Source organism: Hippopotamus amphibius, chromosome 13 (assembly GCF_030028045.1).
Source record: "Hippopotamus amphibius kiboko isolate mHipAmp2 chromosome 13, mHipAmp2.hap2, whole genome shotgun sequence".
Taxonomy (NCBI): Eukaryota; Metazoa; Chordata; class Mammalia; order Artiodactyla; family Hippopotamidae; genus Hippopotamus; species Hippopotamus amphibius.
Genome location: NC_080198.1, coordinates 59,666,239 through 59,673,870, shown reverse-complemented (window position 1 = coordinate 59,673,870; position 7,632 = coordinate 59,666,239). Strand labels below are relative to the sequence as shown.

Here is a 7,632-nt window from a genome sequence, read left to right as displayed (position 1 = left end):
GAAAACTTTAGTTTAGTGAAAAATCTCTTTTCATTTCCACTAAATCAGAAACAAGTTAATCCCTGAAATGAAAACTGGAAGGAGACAAAAATTCCTTAAACGTTCTGGACTTTTCCATTGTGCTTCTGGGATTCTGACCCTTATGCTCTACTGAACCTAGTTGTTTCAATTATTTGTTCTTTCATTCACATATGCATTCAGTTATCTATTGACATATTCTTTCATCCATTCATTCATCCATTCATTTACTTATTTAACATTTTCTGTGTAATAGGCACCAGGCTATACATTGACCATGCAAAAGTGTATATGACATGGGGTCTGCCACCAATGTACTTAAAGAGACAGACAAATGTGTTAATCAGTACATATAATAAAATGGGATACAACTTAATGTGTTAAAGAGGAAGGTAAAAGTATTAAAATCTGCCGTGCTTATATGGTAGATATAGTCAAGTAAGCTTTCAAAGAGGAAATGTTATTTGAGTATTTCCTATGATCGTTTGAAATTTACCAGAGAATCTACAAAAGCTATACTTAAACAGGAAGACTATTTCGAGGAACATTGACATTCACAGATAATTAGAAAGGAAAAATCTGTGGCTTATTTTCTATTATGTTTCCCCAAATTGCGTATTTCAAGCAATAGGTAGTCAGATTTGTATATAATGAGCAAGTAGAACAAGCAAATGGAATAATAATACTTGAGGAAACAGTGATTATATTTAAAATTAGGTCAGTCTTGACCACAAGGCCAACAATATGAGATAGGTTACTAAGAGGGCATCAAACTTCCCTCCATAGTTATTTAATAATTACTAAGCAGGATGTGTTAAATGAGAAGGTCATAGTCTCTGACTTATTAATACAACTGGGAGAGCTGATTTCTTCTAAGTATGCTCAGCGTACTCACATGGGGCCAAAACCTTGAGTGGAAATCCTGCGAAGAGGGCTTTCTGCCAGAGGAGATTCTGGAAGTTAATGATGACCTATGAGATGTCACTACATGGTATTAATGGGATGGCATGAAATTGAATTCATAGGAGAAATGCTTCTGCTAAGAACAGAAAAAGTATGCAAAATTCTAAGGCACTGGGAAATGTTAAATTAGATTCTTGATCATTATTCTTCAGTCTTGTTATGGAGAAGGATCTTAAAAGCTTAAAATACTTTATTTTTCTGGTTCATTGAGTACTTTTACTTTTCATTTTGTTATAATTTTTTCTGGTATCCAGTAGAAGCTTAACTTAACCAGTGGATACATTTTATAGCTGAACTACTATATTATCAACATATTATTTGGTCTTTATTTAAAACATGGAAGCAAAAATACATATGAGAGTGTTTATTTGTCAAAGATGCATTTCACACTTGTATCTCTTGCTCTACGTATATAACAGATATACAATTTCTGTGACACTTTTTAGTTTCACTAGCAGGGAACAGATTGGATTCAATTCATGTGACAAGAAAATACCTGGATTTTTAGGGAGAAAAGTTGGTTGAATATTATCTTAGTTTGGGGTTCCCCCAAAGCAAATGCTGAAGCAAAGAGCTGTTTTTATTTGCAGACATCATCCAGGAAGTGGAAGTAAGGAAGAGATGGGGAAAAACCAGGAAGGTGGAAAAGCCAAACAAAGATGGGTTATTAAGGTTCTAATGGGATCCCTTGGCACCTTGTGAGAAGGCTTATGAAACGTGTCTCAGAAGTTTCCACTCAGGTGCAAAAAGTGGTCCTCATCATTCACTGTTCAATGGTCATGCCATAAATTTCTGGGCGGGGCACATTGTGAGAGCAAAGTGGGTCCCTGTGGGCTCCCCACACTGTGGCTCAGAGAAGCCCAGGAGGGAAGGGTGATATAGATGGTTCAGGCCCAAATCAAGGCTGGTGGCTCCAGGCAAAATAGTGGAAGCCTGTGCAGGGCTGGTGACGAAAGCAGTAGCTGAAATAAGAAGAAGGGCCAAGAACTGGGATACAAGAAGTGCCTAATGCAAATGTGGCATGCTCTTTAACATAGAAGGAAAATTGTTTACAAAAGCTAAATGGGCAAATTTGTGAGTACTGCAAAACAGATTTTGCCGTGAAATATAGCAAATAAATATGGCAAAGCTCTGAACTCTGATCATGTCTTCTCATTTTCGATTAATTCCAGTGACCGCTACCTCCTCACCCTGTCCTTAGGGAGCCAGCCCAGATTCTTTCATCTCTACCAGCATTCCTCAGACAGGAACAACTTCATACTCTTCAAAATCATTGACTATCTAAACATGATTGTGTTAGTATAGGTTGTACTCATATCAACTGTATTTAGGAATTAAGACAAATTGTAAAGTAGATAGAATACATTTAACAATGGAAATAATAAATGTATTACAAGTTAACAATGATAATATTTTTATGATTAGTAATTATATTTCCCAAAACAAACAAAAAAAATAGTGAAAAGAATCTCATTGTTCCACAGTCTATTTACAAATCTCTTTAATGTCTGGATTTATAGAAGACAGTTGGTTTCTCATATTTGCTCTGCATTCAGTCAGTTGAGGTGTTACATGTCATGTATCCTCTGGAAAACGCCATTATACACTCATGAGAGAATGAAAATGAAAAAGGCAAATGACATCTTAATATCATTATGAAAATTGTTTTGTCCTTGTAGATTCCCTGGAATAACTTTAGAGACTTCCAGAGGTTTTGGATGCCACTTTGAGGGACCGCTGGTCTATACATATACATATAGCCCAATCTGCCTAATTTCTTAGTAAATCTTATGGTACTGCCATAGTGAATATTACCATTGCCCAAAAGCAACCTCTAGATTCCTGCAACCAAACTTTTCATCCACCTCCTCACCCCCCATCTTTCTTTATACTATTGGTGCTTGTCTATATCCTTTCAATTCCCTTCAGGAAACTTTCCACAATATTTCTATGTAGCAAGCATCATTTTCCTCTTGCATGTAACTTATTTTCTTTTTTTTTTTTTTTTTTGCCTCCCTTATTACTTTACTTTAAAAGCTCCATACCCTCTAACTGATGCTGGTGGGTCAATAGATATCTGTTAAAAATATGATATGAATGTTTAGTGTGTCATTTACCTGTCTTACAGTTTATAGCATGTGGAACAATAAACCTTACCGTTTTCTCATCTATGCATTTCATTTCTGATGACTTTACTGTTATAGATTGAGGCTTCAGAAAGCTGTAAGAGAAGACGCACATCTATGAGTAAGTTCATCAGGCCTGCCAAATGATACAGCTGGATAGCACATCTCTTTTGTCCTTAAGCCTATCCAATTATTGTTTTATACTACTTAGTTTTGTTTGACAGAGGTTAAGTGAAGACTGAAGAAGGCAGCCTATTCAATGCAAAGGCAATACTTCACTTTATAATTAGTAACTAAGTATCTCTCGCCAGTTGTCAGAGATGGCTGATCTTGGGTTTTTGCAGGAAACTGAAATATTGTTGAACTTGTGAGTGAAATGATTAATTTACACACTGTGGTCCTGCTGATGCACAGTAGGCTCAGACAGTGATGAACACTGTCAGGTAGTTGGTACCTAGTTGGCATAGACCAGGGAACACCTGGCAACATAGATTTCTAGTTTTTCCTTATTCTTTGAATAACTGAAAGTAGCTGAATTGATTTCCTGATCATGACCATCTAAGTGCTTATATCTATATTATTTTCTTCCCTTTTATGCACAAGCCCTACAACCTTAGATATATATATGTGTATATATATATATATAAATAATAACATAAAGGGAAATATATTTATATATATTCTCCCTGTCTGACTGTGAAAGGGCAGTTTTAAAACTTAAATGCCCTTTAATCAAGAACTAGCCAAAACTGAAAAGTTTGGCATAGTTGAATGCAATAAACTTGTAAGAGCCCACATTTTCCACAAGTGATCTTCCTCGCCTGTGCATTAATCCTTCTCACATTCACTTTACAGAGAAGGTGCACTTCAGTGAATCTGGATAGTAATTAATTGCAAAGCTGTAATGCACAGCAAAGGGATATATCTTTAAAATAACTGGATTAAAGTGACAATTTGATAGAAAAGGAACTTTTAAATTCCATTTCAATATAAGATTAGAAGATGCAAGTTCATCCGCAGAGAAAAGCCTTACTGACTTCAGGTACATGCAGAGTGACAGGTAGAAAAGGCATCGCACTGTAGTTTTGGTTAATATGTTTGTTTGTGTAGTTCTAAGCATATGCTGCTATGGCTTGGGCATTTGGATCCTCTCAGGGCCTTTAATGAAATTTATTCTCTTAAAATATTGACAGACTCACCAAAAAGGATTGTTTTATTCATTTAAAAATACTTCTGATGCAAATATTATGGGAAATTACTACTTGAGGGGGTGGGTACAGAGAAGTATAAGCTGAGAGAAATATACACACTGGTTTATCTTTGTCTGATTTTCAGTAAATTAACAAATACTTCTTTGTCCCACTCAGTGACCACATCTTTTTGCTTTTTTTGACTTACTGTCTCTAGTATGTCATCTCCCACAATTCAAGTATCCTAGTAAAACCATTGTTCCATTTATTCACTATTTTTCACTGTCTCTCACCTTTCTTGTATCCTTTCCTTGTAACCCAGCTTTACTCTAATGGTCAACCACGATTGTTACTCTTTTGCATATATCATCAACTCCCTTGTGCCTCTTTTACTTGGTTTTACTCTCTTGGCTAAACCACAGCCCTGGTTAAATCCAATTCTTTACTTTCTCTGTACTTTCCCCTGAGCAACAGATATACACATATGTCTCAATTTAAATTAATAGCAGTTTACCTCAAGAGGCCTTTAGAGCTTTGTAGTAATCACTCTGTATTTCCCAAGTCACTTCCCATTCCAACTCTGCTAAATAAGTATTTCATGTCTTCTTTCTCCTCAGTTCTTCCAATACTTTCTCAGATTCTACCTTGTAATTCACTGAGAAAATGAAAGCTGTCAGAAGAGAACTTCCACCAAGCTGGCTACACACCTGTCATACTTATGACCATATTTTCTACCTTTCTTTTGATGCTACAAATGAGCCGTCTGTGCTCCTAGCTAACACCAAGAACGTATGCACCAGTTATCGGCTTTTCTGTCTACTGAATTACAATTATCTCTTCCCTCTCAGTATCCTCAGATTTCTTTCTCTATTGGATGATTACCATTAGTCCACAAACATGCTGCTATTTCTATTTGAAAAGAACCGTTGCTTGATTACATGTTTATCTCCAGCTAATACCCTATTTATCTCCCTACAATTGACAGCAAAACTCCTCAAAAGAGTTCCCTAATCTTTCCTCTTTCATTCTCTTGTGGACCCTCCAATCTGTTGTTTTTTATTTTCCCCACATGACTCTACTGAAAGAACTTCATCAAGGTCACCAGTAACTTCTGTATTGCTAAAAGCAACAGCCAATTCTCACTCTTCATCTTATTTTATACATCAGTAGCATTTGCTCTAGTTGATCACTCTCTGCTCCTTGAAACATTTATCTTCCCTTTCTCTTAATTCTTCCATCTTGCTGGCTGTTAGTTTACAGTCTTCTTTGCTAGGTCTTGGGACTCTGTTCATGGACTTTTCTCCTTTATACTTGCTCCGTTGGTGATCTAATTCTCTCCTAAGGTTTTAAATCCCATCTCTGCACACATGAATCCAAAATATATATCTCTGTCTCTACTGCTCCTGAAAGGTAACTGTACAGTATTTCTTGCTGGTGATTAGGAATTCATTGTGTTAAGACAGATATAACAGAGCTTTATGGTTGGTGAGTACTTGGAGAAGTGGGGAGAATGGTGCACCTGGAGAGGACATGGAAGCTCTGCACCCTTTCCCCAAGCCTTGCCGTATGCAGCTCTTTTATCTGGCTGTTCCTTTCTTAAATCTCAGAACCGTATCCTAGAAGATGTTAACAAATGTATCATAGCCTTGAGAGACCAGGATGCTGATAAGTGAGACCATTCTGCAGGTACTATCAGAGGATGGGCAGCAAGAGTTGCTCACATTGTCATAGGTGGAATGGAAAGGTAGGGGCCAAGGTCTTTTTACTAAAAGTATGTTGAGAAATGTTAACATCCTTACAAATACTGACATTCTTGAGACTGTAGCACAAGGGAGTATTGCCTTGGAAGTCTTAAGTAAAAACTCTTTGGATGTGTTTGATGAGAATCACTTTATGGAATTATTGAAGAATATCTTTGGTACAATTCATGATATCGGGTGTTCAGTCATGACGATTTGAACCCCGGAGGAACTGGAGGATGTTTCTGACCTGGAAGGGGATCATGAGGTCTACAGTCACACCAGCATTCAGCATTCACACTGAAGGGAAAACTGACTAAGCTAAGATGACTCAAACACCTGAGGCAGAAAAGGAAAAAAGTGGTGAGCAAGTTGCTGATTTTAAGAAAGTGAAGAGTAAGCTGGTTGCTGAGATTGAGATATGGATAATACAAGCAATGATATCATTGTTCTGACCAAGAAGCCCTGTATGATCGTGATGGAGATGACAGGCTTTGCAAGGGGTAAAGGACCACCAAAGCATACAACTGATGTGCTCTATGCAGCTGAAATTATATAAGAATCAGTATCAAGGATGGATGTCCTCTCTTGGCAGATTGCCAACCAGTGTCCAGATCCATCATTCAAGCAAGACTTGTTGGACTCCTGGAACAGATGAAGTTCTAACATCACCAAATGAAAATCTGCAGTCAAGTTAAAGCTGAGATCCACAGCCTGGGAGGGAATGGTAATCATGTCAGCTTTGGACAGTGTCACCTCCTCAATCCAAGCAGCAAAAAAAAAATTCATGAATGCCATAGTCCAAACCATGAAAATCTCTACATTGCCTCAACCAAGATTATCCAAATTCAGAGTCCTGCTGGGCCCCAGCACCCAGTTGTGATGCAGAGAATGAAGGCCCTGCAAAAATAAATAAATAAAATAAAAATTCTTGATTTAAAGTGAGAAGCCAAAGGAAATTGTGCAGCTGTTAGATGAGGCTCAGCAAAGAAAAAAATCTACCCAGTGCAAGTAATGAGTGAATTTAGAGGAAGATATATGTACTGAAACAACTCTTCTACTCTAGTCCCTTTATTACAAAGCCCTGGCTAAACATACTACTTTATTTTTACATTTGATTAGTTCTGCAAGTTCACTGACTTTTAGAGTTTAATCCTCAAATAACATGAACCATTGCAAGCTGAACCAAAATGAACAAACGTATATTTGGGATCATGTCATTGTCATCTCTGTATGGTCAGCACTTAGTAAGTAATCAATATATGCTTGGTGAATGAATGAAATCTTTCAGATGTTGTTCAGCCTTTCCCATCACAGAGGGTATCTTACATTCATTACCAAATGAACATAGGAGACTCAAGTGAGTCATCTGTCATAGCTTAAGTACGCTGGCCCTTCTGATTTTGAATTAAAACATTGACATGAGCTCTTGAGTTGGTTTTCAATGGAAACAAAAGACTTCATTAAATAGTTTCCCATTTAATCTCCATGCTTTCTTTACCTGACCTAACCTGACAGATGGGTGCTTCCTGCTATAGGGAAAAGAAAGAATCAGTCTCTAGATATCTGTATCTATTGCCAACTGATTGGGTTAAA

The 7,632-nt window shown here is 37.1% G+C and overlaps 1 pseudogene; it reads left to right on the top strand.

Annotated features, from left to right (window-relative positions):
• Positions 1-5,775: 5,775 nt before the first annotated feature.
• Positions 5,776-7,083, top strand: LOC130834464 (catenin alpha-3-like; annotated as a pseudogene).
• The last annotated feature ends 549 nt before the right edge of the window (positions 7,084-7,632 follow it).